The sequence below is a fragment of the Heterodontus francisci genome, chromosome 27 (genome assembly GCF_036365525.1).
Source record: "Heterodontus francisci isolate sHetFra1 chromosome 27, sHetFra1.hap1, whole genome shotgun sequence".
Taxonomy (NCBI): Eukaryota; Metazoa; Chordata; class Chondrichthyes; order Heterodontiformes; family Heterodontidae; genus Heterodontus; species Heterodontus francisci.
In genome coordinates this window covers 33,277,230-33,291,798 of record NC_090397.1, presented here as the reverse complement: position 1 = coordinate 33,291,798, position 14,569 = coordinate 33,277,230, and the positions used below count along the sequence as shown (strand labels likewise).

The 14,569-nt window shown below is 39.1% G+C and overlaps 1 protein-coding gene across 9 annotated transcripts in view; it reads right to left on the bottom strand.

The window, feature by feature from the left end:
- Positions 1-14,569, bottom strand: part of tbc1d22a (TBC1 domain family, member 22a) — a 534,956-nt gene that overhangs the window by 317,789 nt on the left and 202,598 nt on the right. The window lies entirely within an intron of this gene.

Below are 14,569 nucleotides of genomic sequence, written 5' to 3'. Positions count from 1 at the left end.
GGTTTCTTTTTCTGGATTGTTTCAAGTGCAGTTGGTACGTATCCTGCTGAGAAAGAAGCCACCCAACTCATCCTTGCCACTTGTGTGAAAAAGTTTGAGAATCCATTGTGATAGCTGAACCCACTGATGCAGTAATTCTCCCGAAAAGCCTGCAAGACTACTCCTCGATGTCTCAGTGACAGTCGTTACAGTAACAGTGATACTCTGACACCAGACCAAAGGGCCAGCTGGAACATTTCATATCTTATCCTTTTTTTCCTTCAAGAATTAACAATTATTTGACCAAAGTATTATTTTTCATAAAGTTGATCTCTGCAGAGCAAGTTTTTTATTTTTCTTTAACCAGAGTGGGTATGCACGTGTATGTTGGGTTATTTAGAAGGGAATATATTTATACTTTCATTTTTCAACCTGTGTGTTAATAAGCTTTGCATCTTTATTGAATAAGTTTTTTTTTTAAATCATAATTTTGTTCTTTATTAAAGAAACCTGGTTGGTGGATTTATATTCTGGAACAGACAGAAAAAAAGTATATAATTGGCCCTATCCATAACTTGTTAAAATATTTTTCAATATATGTTGTGAACAGTGGAGTACTGGGACTAAAGCAAGATACCGCATTCCTCCAACCTCGATCACAACACTATATTATCCCATCAAGCAGTCCCAAAAATTTTATATCTCAAAGCCAGCTTATTTCACTCCCAAAGTTGGATACACATCTCTGATTCTATCTCCCTTCTATGCTGCCTATTCAGACTGAACCAGACGATATACAAACTCATTGTCCAGTTTGACTCCAAGCTGAACTTCAACCCCCAAGATAGCGAACATCAAGATTGATTTTTGTTTCCTCTGCAACATAGCTCAATATGGCCTGGTCTTTCCACCCAAAGCCTTACATACACTTACTTCTGTTACATCTAAACTTAAATTCTCCAATGGCCTGCTGGGCTTTTGAGCTCCAACTTACCCAAGTGCCAACTTCTCCCAAACTCCATGGCCAAAATCCTGTCATGCACAAAGTTCCACTCACCCATTACACCGGACATCCACTGGCTCCTTACATCTCATGATATGCTTAATACAAACACCTGTGCACCGTTCTCCAGTCCTTACTCAACCTGTGGTCTCAGTCCTCCCAACTCGCCTTCTGTGCCTCCCTCTCAGACCCAGTCTCTGGAACCCGTCTTATAAATCTGTCTGTATAGCTATTTCTGCCCTCTGCCTTTAAAAACTTCCTTATGGTATTTTTTTAAGTCATCGATTTTTCATTTTCTGTTTCCCTGCTGTGAAGCACCTCAGGACATTTATTACATGAAAAGACTTTAAATAAATGCAAGTACTAATAGCTGTTCTACCGCATCTACAGTTGCGTGCATAAGACTGTCAGCTGAACTTTCCAAGTATATTCCTTTCCTGGAGAAGGTATTGTGGTGAAGAAGCAGAACGATTCAAAGCATGAGATTTAAGGAAAAGCTATACACCACCCTCAAAATACAAAAGTAGATAAAAACCTAACCTTATAGTTTGAATCACTTGTAAATTATGAAATATATGACAATTCTCTAACTATCCCACATCCATTTTTTCAGTTCAATTGCTACCAGCGCATTTGAAATACAAAATAACTAAAGGGTTTGTTTGAATAGGAGTGTAAAAATTGAAGTTTGAACGTTTCTCGGAAAAGAATAGGATACAGATTATCTAATTGCAATATGGTGCAATGCCCTTCCAACATCACCACCCTCCCCCTGACCCCAAGAGCCCTTATTGTGCATTTGCACTACATTTACAAATGCAAGGTAGGGACAGCAAACCATAAGTGTAGCTGTCTGGACATACTTGGCCAGCCTCATGAAGAATTAACTTGATTTTAAAACAATGGACATCAAACATTCTCAGCTCCCAGAGAAGAGGCATATTACCAAAATGGTGAGAGACTGCAGAGCTGAGATGCAGAGGGATCTGGGTGTCCTAGTACTTGAATCACAAAAGGTTAATATGCAGATTCAGCAAGTAATTAGGAAAGCTAATAGAATGTTATCATTTATTGAGAGCAGAATTGAATACAAATAAAGGGAGGTTACGCTTCAGTTACACAGGGCATTGGTGAGACCACACCTGGAGTACTGTGTACAGTACTGGTCTCGTTATTTAAGGAAGGATGTAAATGAGTTGGAAGCAGTTCAGAGAAGGTTTACGAGACTAATACCTGGAATAGATGGGTAGTCTTGAGGAAAGGTTGGATAGGCTAGGCTTGTATCCACTGGAGTTTAGGAGAAGAAGCGAATTGATTGAAACATTAAAGATCCTATGGGGTCTTGCCAGGGTGGATGTGGAAAGGATGTTTCCGCTTGTGGGAGAATCTAGAACTCGGGGTCACTGTTTAAAAATAAGCGATCACTCCTTTAAGACAGAGATGAGGAGACATTTTTCTCTCAGAGGGTCTTGAGTCTTTGAAACTCTCTTCCTCAAAATGGGGTGGACGCAGAGACTTTGAATATTTTTAAGGCAGAGGTAGATAGATTCTTGATAAGCAAGGGCGTGAAAGGTTATTGGGGGTAGGCAGGAATGCGGTATTGTGGTTACAATCAGATCAGCCATGATCTTATCGAATAATGGAGCAGGCGCAAGAGGCCGGAGTGGCCTACTCCTACTCCGTAAGTCCGTGTGTTCATCGCAGCCAACATGTGACCTGCATGAGTGAGACAGCCAACTTCTGTCAAATCAAAGGCAACTTTTTGCTTTGGGCCCATGCTGACAAAAGAATTATTTGAGACTTCCTCAGCTTATCAATGAAAGTCTGACTCTAGTTCAAAAATACTTCAACAGATGTGAAATGCTTTAGTACGTCCTAAGGACGTGATTGGCACGTTATAAATCCAAGTTCATTCATTTACCAAAGGACACTGGCCCAACCTACAGAGAGGTGCAGCTATCTTTAAACCTCAATCCAGGGAGTGGGGGGAGAATCTATTATACTACAAAGACCCTCCACTAGGCCTGTTAATTTTATACTCTTATACCCTCTAGTTCTGTACTCAGAGTTGAAATTAAATGACATATCTGCATCACCAATTCATTGAAGAATTTAAAAACCTCCTCTACAATGTTATTTTAGTTAATAAAATTAAGTTCTGCGAGTATTTACTAACGGAGCTTTGCCTTGTTCCTTGCTTTCTTATACTCCATGTACTGAAGGCAGAAGGGAACTGAATACTTGCAACTATCTACACATGGAGAATTGGAATATATTAAAATTATAATAATAAATATTGCAAGAGCAGTCAAGATCTATGGCTCAAGCCTTCAAAACTAATACTAGCAGTCTAGCATATAACGGTTTTTAAACTGCGTCTCTTCCTTCACCACCTTACTTGCAGATTGTTCCAAGAATTTTGATTCATGTTAGCAAATTCTAACATTGGTTTTAAATTTACCTCTTACAAACTTAAATTTCTGTCTTCTAGTCTGACTACCCTGACTTTGTTAAATATTCTGGGCTTCTATCTATGCTACCTGACACTTGAGAAGTTTCTACCAGACTCCTACCTAAAGGCCGGCTATCCGACCCAATCCCGACGGGACCCGACATGTGTCAGGCTCGGGTCAGCTCGGACCTCCAGGTCCGGCATTCAGGCTCAGGCTAGGTTGGACAAGCTCTATCACAACCTCAGGTAAGTGGCTCCAATATTAATGTAATCTTTTGACTAGAAAAGTGGTTTTGTTACTTATTTTAAGCTTGTGCAGATCAGTAAAGTGAAAAACAGAAGATAGGTTAACTGATGGTCAGGTCGGGTGCAGGAAAAAATGGAAGGACTCGATCCGGGTCGGGCTCGTGGTTCTGTCAGGCTCACGTCGGGTTTCATCTGCAGACCCGAGCCGGCCTTTACTCCTACCATCTCGAATGTATGACAATCATATTTTCTAACATTCTATATGACCTCATGAAAGGAATATATCTTCACTCTCTTTCACACCAGCAGCAAGATTCACAGTGATTCTGTTGGCTTATTTCAGATGACACATGCCATAGTGAATGCTGCACTTGTATAGCACAGGAAGCATATTTACCAAACAGCAAGTTTCCACTGTGAGTTGTGTCCTGGCTCACAGGAAGACCTGGTATTGTATTACAGCAGAGTCGATCAATGACTTCAAGAGGAAGTTGGATGATCGCCAGAGAGACATAGACTTGCAGGGCTACAGGGATCAAGCCAGGGAGCGAGACTGACTGTGTAGCTCCGCGGAGAGTTGGCATGGACTCGATGGGCCAAATGGCCTCCTTCTGTGCCGTAAATGACTGACTATGAACCTCCCAAACTATAAAAGATAGAGATTGCCCAATTTTTGCTCACAACCTCATACCTTTTATACTTCAGACCATTCCTACTGGTCTTCTTAGTACCCTTGCAATGCATTCCCTTTTAAGGGTGCAGTGACCAAAATTAAAACTGAATTGTTAACTCAGTGAACCTAGAATAAAAAGCTAACATGCTGTCACCTCCCAACTCCATACCCGTGCATCTCAAAGCTCCCTGTTTAAGTTTTTCCAGATAGGTTTCTGATCTGCTCACAGCACCAAGATGGTCACTTAATGACATGCACGAAGAGAGGTGATGAGTTAAAGTCAAGCAAAATTGCCATTTGCACCTCAACGTGCCCTGCCTCTACCTGTCCACATTCGTCATCTCTGGACTGAACTTGAATATCCTAATAGCCTGGATCCCATACTTCACCCTCCAAAAGCTCCAACTTTCCAAACACAACCACCCATATCCTATAATACATCAAGCATCACTCATCCATCACTCTGCCCTTGCTGACCTACCCTGACTACCTGACACAATGCATTCAATTAAAAATCATTGCCTTTATCGAAAATTTCTCCCCTGTCTATGAATCTTATGATTCAGGCTTTTTGTGCATTCTCTTTACCCTCGCTACTCCATTGGTAGCAGAGCTTTCAGTCATCTCTGCCCCCCTCTTGAGAACTCCCATTTTGAACCACTCAACCTTTCTTTCTTCCTTTAAAAACACTCTCAAAACACGTATTTTATGACCAAGTTTCTGGGCACCTATTCGAATGTCTCATTCCATAGTTTAGTGACGTCCATCTACCGTTTTCCATTTGTGAAATAAACTGGAAATCTTTTTAGCATTTAAGGTTATATAAATGCAAGATTCTCTTACACAAACTCTTGCCATCCCAATGCAGTTAATGCAGACCAGCTTGAAGTATCCAAAAATAAACTGAACAATTTTCTGATATAATGGATCAGAGATAAAAATACTGGGGGCAGGGAATGAAGAGAAGAGGGGGAAATAGGGGAACTGCATAGTTCAGTATGGATACTAAACTCTGAGCAGTATGAAGTTGAAATTGTTTTTTTCCCCATTCTGTCAAGTTTTTAAAAATCTTGCTATTATCTATATTGTGAACCAGGTAACCAGTTACGATTCATGAACCTTCTAGCTGGCACAGACGATTCAAGACAGAGTGAATGACAATATGGGGCGGTACTTTTAATGAGAGAATTGACCCAGAGAGCCTCACTAATGGACTGGCTTCCTTAATTTGCTTTATTCTATAGCCTGTAATTAGACAAAGGCTTTATGTTGTAAAAAAAAACTCTAGTTACACTTATTCACTGAATGTCATTTCACTCATCACAACAATGTTCTTTTACTATAAATAAACTGAAGTCCACTTTTTCATGCTCACAGTTTAGTTACTGGTTGACATGGAGTAACTTTTATTGTGATATCTAACTTTATGTCAAACATTCTAATCAATTATAGACATTATGTTCAAAAACATTTCAGTTTTTAAGTTTCCACTCTAAACTGACTGAAAAGAACATGAAATTAGCCCATTTAATTAGCTTTTGTTGCAGCTGAATGATAGCGAATTTTAATCTAAGACTATCATATGCTTAACTGTATGTGACTGCATTACCTCATTTTCTAACTCTAATGCTCCTGTTGGAGTAATTCTGCATCTGAACGTACATTTCATTCAAATCAAACTAGGTCAAACCATCCACAAAATTTGCTGAGCGATTTTCTTATGTAACCCGCAGCAGAGAAAAGTACCCAAGGAATGGGGAATATTTTGCTTTTGCAGAATAGAAAGATTTTTGTCACATGCATGAAATGTATTCTCTTCTGCTCACCTGGCCGTTCATTTCAATAAAAAGCTGCACTTTTATTTTGTAGCTCCATTCCAAGTTCACTTAATCCCCAGCATCTCTCCAGACAAATTCGCAACCTGTTGCTTTTGCAACTCTGGTAAAATATCTTCAAAACTTAATGAATGTGTTTAGATGCCCCCTATTATGCAAAGGTTAAACCTTTTAGTTTAGTTGCAATGATTTTTAAAGTATTCACGTTCAGGGAAGCAGAAAGGCCTGGTCGAGCAGAAAGTATGTGTTGCCTATAAAGAGACAAGAATTACTTACTAATCAGCAACAGACTCAAGGAAGTTACATAAAAGCAAAATACTGCAGATGCTGGAAATCTGAAATAAAAACAAGAAATGGTGGTAATACTCAGCAGGTCTGGCAGCATCTGTGGCGAAAGAAGCAGAGTTAACGTTTCAGGTCAGTGACCTTTCTTCAGAACTGACAAACATTAGAAACATAAAAGGTTTTAAGCAAGTAAAGTGGGCGGTGGGGCAAGAGATAGCAAAAGACAAGGTGTTAATAGGACAAGGTCACAGAGAACAACTGACCAGAAGGTAATGAAACAAAGGAAAATGGTATGTTAATGGTGTGCTGAAAGACAAAGCGTTAGTACAGAGAGGGTGTGAATTGACTGTAAAGCACAAACATTAAAAAAAAAATTTAAAAACAGTAACAGTGGGTAGGCACAGTAGAAACAAACTAACCAAACTAAAAAAAACTAAAATAAAATAACCAAAGAAAAAATAACTAAACATAAAAAAGGGGGGCCCCGTCATGCTCTGAAATTATTGAACTCAATGTTCAGTCCGGCAGGCTGCAGTGTGCCTAATCGGTAAATGAGATGCTGTTCTTCAAGCTTGCATTGATGTTCACTGGAACACTACAGCAATCCCAGGACAGAGATGTGAGCATGAGCGCAGGGAGGATGTCGAAATAGCCAGCAACCAGAAGCTCGGGGTCATGCTTACGGACTGAGTGGAGGTGTTCGGCAAAGTGGACACCCAATCTGCGTTTGGTCTCCCCAATGTAGAGGAGACCACATTGTGAGCAGCGAATACAGTATACTAAATTGAAAGTACAAGTAAATCGTTGCTTCGCCTGAAAGGAGTTTTTGGGGCCTTGGATAGTGAGGAGAGATGAGGTAAATGGGCAGGTATTACTCAAACGTGTCCAGCCCACTTCCCGCACTTCTGATATGTCCTTTTTCCTCAAATGAGGATTCCCCCTCACTGTGGTTGACAGGGCCCTCAACTGTGTCCAACCCATTTCCCACACCTTGGCCCTCACCTCTTTCTCTCCCTCCCAGAACCGCGACAGGGTTCCCCTTGTCCTAACTTTCCACCCCACCAGCCTCCACATCCAAAGGATCATCCTCCGCCACTTCCGTCACATCCAGCGTGATGCCACTACCAAACGCATCTTCCCCTCCCTTCCCTTGTCAACATTCCGAAGGGATCGCTCCCTTCACGACACCTTCGTCCACTTCTCCATTACCCCTACCACCTCGTCCACTTCCCACGGCACCTTCCCCTGCAATCGCAGGAGGTGTGATACCTGTCCATTTACCTCCTCTCTCCTCACTATCCAAAGCCCCAAACACTCCTTTTAGGCGAAGCAGCGATTTACTTGTACTTCTTTCAATTTAGTGTACTGTATTCGCTGCTCACAATGTGGTCTCCTCCACCAAACGCAGATTGGGTGACCGCTTTGCCTAACACTTCTGCTCAATCCGTAAGCATGACCACAAGCTTCTGGTTGCTGGCTATTTCAACACCCCTCCCCTGCTCACATCTCTGTCCTGGGATTGCTGCAGTGTTCCAGCGAACATCAACGCAAGCTCGAGGAACAGCATCTCATTTACCGTTTGGGCACGCTACAGCCTGCCAGACTGAACATTGAAATCAATCATTTCAGAGCATAACGGGCCCCCCTTTTTATGTTTAGTTATTTTTTTCTTTTTTTTTTGTGTATATTTTATTTTAGTTTTTGTTGAGTTTGGTTAGTTTGTTTCTACTGTACCTACCCACTGTTCCTGTTTTTATAAAAAATGTTTTAATGTTGGTGCTTGGAGTGCTTTGTGCTTTACAGTCAATTCACACCCGCTCTGTACTAACGCTTTGTCTTTCAGCACACCATTAATATAACGTTTTCCTTTGTTCCATTAACTTCTGGTCACTTATTCTCTGTGACCTTGTCCTAACAACACCTTCTCTTTTGTTATCTCTTGCCCCACATCCCCACCCACCCCCTCGCTTTACTTGCTTAAAACCTTTTACATTTCTAATATTTGTCAGTTCTGATGAAGTGTCACTGACCTGAAACGTTAACACGGCTTCTCTCTCCACAGATGCTGCCAGACCTGCTGAGTATTTCCAGCATTTCTTGTTTTTATTTCAAGGAATTTACAGTTCAAATCTAAAATTGGTGTGAAGTAGCAGTTTCAAAAAAATGTTAGCAAATAGTAGTACCTGATCCCTTTTTCAATACTGTTAAGGATAGGCCAAGAACTACATATTTGCAATAAACTACACAATCAAGTGCATGCATTGCTACGTAACTTTATTCCAACTGCCCCACTAATCACTATTCTTGCAGAAGGCAGAAGTTGAATCTGTGTGCATTGCATGCAAAAATACACTCCAAGCTACCAGTAGTAAGAAGACAGGGAGAAATAAGTTTTGCAATTTTTTTTTTTAAACTATCTTACTAAAAAGACACGGACTGCCTACAAAATTATCTTCACTTAATCACAAATTGTCCTGTTTGGAGATAAAAGGACCCCAGCCAAAATGGTTTTAAACTGTCCCAGTTCATCATCCCAGAATGTGACAAAAACAAGACAATCCAGGAGAAGAATTTACAATAATGTCCCCATCTTGACTCGCAGAAAATCAAGAAGGAGTGCAATTAATCCTGAGACTTTCTAACCATCAGACATTTCATGTATTTGAATATTCAAATTAATGCTTAAATTCCATACTTTTCTGACCACAGAGTACAAAAATAAGCAAACAAAAATATGTATTGATAACCTTGGGTTAATAGATAAAGTATCGTTAGTTTGTGTTAATACATCTCTGAAACAGTCAGCAAATCTTTATTCAGTCTTAGTACTGACTCCAGCAGTAATGTCTTTTTCAGTGCCATAACAATAATAATAATCTTGGCTGTTAAACAAGCCTTGGTAATTAACACTGATGATAATTTCTAATGTAAGTTTAGCACATGTACCTACTTGATAAGATGGAAAAATATAGGATAGAAAAACAAATTATTCTAACACTTCTTAGGTTAACTTCCAATTCTATAATAGTGCATAGAAAGCCCTTTATTGCCATTTAATCCCATCTTAAACTTGGGGCATTTCAGTGCCTTTTTCATTTCTTTTGGAAATACAAACACTGTTCACAAAGCAAGCTCTCTCCCATGCCACCAACTTTACATTAGGAACAGAATCACACAGTAAAACACAACCAAATTTTTACTCAACTCAGAAAAACCAAAATGTATTCTGCCGGTTTCACAAGTACCAACATGAGGGAAAGTCTTAAGACACGTTTAATGCCTTACCATCTAAATATCCTTAAAAAGGAAAGGGATATTCTGCCAAACATTAAATATATCAGCAAATATGTTTCAATAACATTTTAAAATCTGATCAAAGGAATTTGGAGAAATGAGCATCTGGACTTCAAATGATCCAGACCAGATGTTGCTACTATAGTGCATTAAAAACTTTGCTTAGCTGAAAATCCAGCAATTTATTCAGCACAGCATTTTCTTCTTGAATCCATCCAGATTCATCTTGAACAAGTTATGCTGCTCTAAATGTTAACCCAGATCTGTTGCATCATTTTGAAGACTTGCTCTCCAAGATGTCAAACCTACTGGTCCATAGTTTCCAGGTATTCCTTTTCACCAGTTTATATAAACAATTCATTTACAGTCTTCAGAAATCTCTTGATAAAGTAGATTTACTTTTTTTTTTATTCTTTCATGGGACAGGAGAGTCGTGGCAAGGCCAGCATTTCTTGCCCATTCCTAATTGCCCTCGACAACTAAGTGATTGGCTGAGCCATTTCAGAGGACAGTTAAGAGTCAACCACATTGCTGAGAGTCTGGAGTCAAATGTTGGCCAGACCCATTAAGGATGGCAGATATCCATCCCTAAAGGACATTAGAGAACCAGATGTGCTTTTACAACAATTGATGATTGTTTCATGGCACCAGTACTCTAATTAATTGAATTTAAATTCCACCAGCTGCCATGGTGGGATTTGAACCATTGCCCTGGGGCATTAGCCTGGACCTCTAGATTACTAGTTCAGCGATATTACCACATGACCGTCTCCCCAAATTGTGTCAGCTAAGGTTTAATTTATGTCAGTTCCCAGCTCCTTCAAGACTTAAAGCTGCAAGTAATCTGAACCAAGTACTTTAACTAAGTTACAAGAACCAAACTTTTTTACCAACATATATATCCATTGCTATTTGCATAATATCCAGTTGTGGGGTACTCTTTATACATCATTAGCCAACAAGAGACCTCTGCAGGCTTCACGTCAGTTTCTCTTCTTCCATGGCATTTTGATTTCAAAGCCAAACCTCCTCACCCCACAACTTAAGATTGCAGCTGCGTTTGGCTTAATGGCAAAATATAATGTAAATCTTGTGAGAAAAGGAATCAACAACTAAGTAAATAAACTATACTCAGAGAGGAAGAAATATTTATTCAGAGATGTCTGCTGAGTTAGAATTAATTGCAGTCAAACCAATTCCAAGTCCAGCCAGTGTTTTTGCAGCCAGGTGTGAAATTTTATACATCTCTGTGGTCTGTATGTTAATTACCAAGCATGGCATGCTGCGCAATGAGGTGAAGGATCTGATCACCTGTAAATATGTGTCAGGGAATGTTATTGCAGTATCACTGTGCAAAACATTCAGAAATTTCAAAAAGAAATCAACGTTTGGAATTCTGCTAACTACTGCATACTGAAGATGAAAGTCAAGATAAAAGGTAAAGTGAATTCTGATCCTGAAATTGGCTTCATTAAACAAAGGCAGACTTGCAGTTACTGAATTTAATATGAGAAGAAGCATTGAATCACAGCTTACTTTCCCAAGAACTGCGTAGAAAACAGTCAGATCAGTTGTCTCCCCTGAAGGACACGGAAAACTGAAAGCACAGGTTCATATAATTGCTATGCAATTTGCCAATTGTTGATATTAATCATGTTCAAGTGAGTGGCGGTGTTTGAGTAAAGAAACTAGGTTGCCCATCTGGAAAATAAAAGGAAAGCAGAAGCTTAAGGCCACATGTGGAAAGGAATATGGAAAAAGGAGGAAAAGTGGAGGAATCTAGTAGCTACAATCTAGTAGACATTCCGGGAAGTGGGAGGAATGAAATGTGGGCAATTGTGTAATGTATGGGAAGGTGGTGGTTGAGGGTCACCTTCTTTGGAGAAGGGATCGGGGAAATTATTCTAACACATTTGGGGAAGTAAAGTAAGGTACTATTAAAATTAATCCATACGATTCATTAAAGAACATCCCTCAAAAATGTTCGCTCAAATTTGGTGCGAACCCAAACCAGCTATCTGATATGCAACAACTTGAATCTATTTAATTTCTTCAATGATGACAACATCCCAAGCTACTTCACATATGGCAACAGGGAATTAACACAGCCAGGAAGAGAGATCATGAACTAGAATGAAAAACCTGGTTGCAGAGATGTGTTTGAATTTTTTTTCCCCCAAAGAGCTGTAGAGAAGTGGGAAGGCCAAGTCATCCTGAGACAGCGCTCCACAAAGCAGGAGGAATATGACTGAAGATTGACGACCAGTGGTGGGATGGAGGAGAATGAATAGAAAGCCAGAATCAGAGGGGCGAAGCATTTGGTAGCAGTTATGGGGCTGGAGGAGTGTGAAAAGGTCAGGTGGGTTAAGGAATTGTGATTTATTCAAACAAAACTGAAATATGGTAATTGAAATACTTCTCTATCCACATTTTTTATATCTCCATTTCCTTGTTCCGAGATTTCTGTTTTCCATCATTTTTCTACTTTCGATCACCCAAGCATTATTCCATTTAACTCCTTCCAGCTCAATTTCCATTCCCTCTCCTGATGTCTGACAGCTTTTGGTGATCATTCTTTTCACATGGTGTGATAATCATTTAATTTCCAATGATATGACGACCACTGGATCTTAGGTACCATCCTTTCATCATTCGTATTACATCCAAAATCATAACAGACCACAATGCACAGTTGATAAATAAAAGCAAGCAATCCTTCACAACTTTTTCACAATTTGCAAACAGGCACTATAAAAAAAAAAGAGCCCATATAAGTTCTAACACCAAACTTTAAACCTACACATTTGTAAACACTGAGTAAAGCTTTGATCGCGAACCTTTTTTCACTGATCTCAATAATCCAACGATCAAAAAAAGCAGAGAAAACATCCGTTAGTTAAATATTTAACTAAAGAAAACCAGAAATTCATGACAGACCATCTGATGAGCAAGGGGAGGAAACACCACCTCACAGGCAGGTTAAATGTGATTAAAGAAAGATTTATTTGGCCCATATAAACAGCAATAGAACAAAAGTATTAAAACAAAAAAATTAAACATTTTAAAATAAATTGAGAATACATGAGCTGTTCTGACATAACAGTCCCTACACTTCAATGTAACTTCTTGAAAGCGAAATACATTGGTACATGTCTGAAAGAAATGTTGTGCAATATCAATACAAGTCTTTATGTGAAGTCTTTGACACACTGTACTAATTTGACACAATTACAATGGACAATATAGTTACTGGTTGAATCAGGTCACTCCTGGTTCAAGTGTACTACATGTTCTGCATTAGAACAGCTTTTTAAAAAAAAGACTAATGCAGTAAAACTGCCAACTTGGAACACCTGTTGGGAAAAATGATCTGATACTGTTGAGATGTACTGGCTGCAATGCAACAGGTGATGCACAGCTATTTTAAAACTTAGATTTTGAAATTTTTGCTCAGTCTTCCTCACTACCATTTGATTCCCATTTTTGATGATCAAAACAATGAACCACTCCGGTTTATTTCCATATTCAGAAATTTCAATAGCGGTTGGAAATCCTTGCGGAAGTCCTGTTGTATATTGGATAAATACACGCATATTTACTGTCTGCCCACTCACTAATACTGCAAGCCAGCAGGGTAACTGACTGCTTAAACATATATCTGAAGAGACACATGGACTGCATAACTGAAAATCACCAATACATTTCTTTTGAACTTGCAAATTCTTTAAGAAGGAAGGAGGAAATGGCTTCCTACTCATCTTGTGTGTTTCTGGATCCATCACCCTATTCCATGTAGAAATACCATTCTCCGAGTTTAAAACGATATCTACAATTGCATGTTAACTGAAAATGGCCATGAGTACTGGTAACAGAAAGGGGTCATTCAATGCAAGATTGGTGCAACCCTTCTAATATGGAACTTACACCCAAATGGTCTTTCCATTTAAATACTTGGCTAAATACTTCAAGTTCACTTTATTTTTAATGAAATTCATTTCATTCTAAATAGCATTCCAGTACACAGATTCAACAAACCTTACTTGCACATACTATTGTATTCAACAGCAAGTGCAAAGTTCATCAATGCAATTTTAACAACTCTAATAAAAAATAAGGTTCATAACCTTTTGTGTACTAAAAAACATTCTGGGCTGAATGGCTGGTTTCTGTACTGCAAACTCCATATAGTTCGGGCTTTAGGCTGGACAAACAAGAATGTGCAAGAAAGGGCTAAGGGATAGCCTTGTCCATTCTATGTATTACTAAATCTTCATTGAAGTTAAAAAATCTGTTATACTTAGGGAACTTTCAAAATCTACTGAAGACATGAATTAATATTTAGAACTAGTAAATATTACTTTCTAAACTTCAGATGGAAACACTCTTTTACTTTCCAATTTTAAAAATCCATTTTTACATGAACTTAAGTGGTCTGACATTTTTAATTATATTTCAACAAGTAAAATACAACTTGATAGAATCAATTAATGCAGGCTCATTAGGAAGATTTTCACACATAAAATGAAAGTTGGAGTGAGAAATGTAGAGGTCCTCCAGAGTCTGGCCCTTCCCTACTGAATAGATGATTAGCCAGAAGCTATCATTAGTTGCAAAGCAATTTAAGACCTCCCACAACGCCAGAAATGAAAGCTAACAAAGGAGAAGAAGCATCATCCTGTAAATCCGTAAATGAGAAATCGTCTTTCAGGGTACTCAAGGGCACCTTGTCCTTTTCTGTTAATTCCATTAATGCAAAACATTGACATCTCGACAGAGGGTACAGGGAGTTTTAAAAGATATTG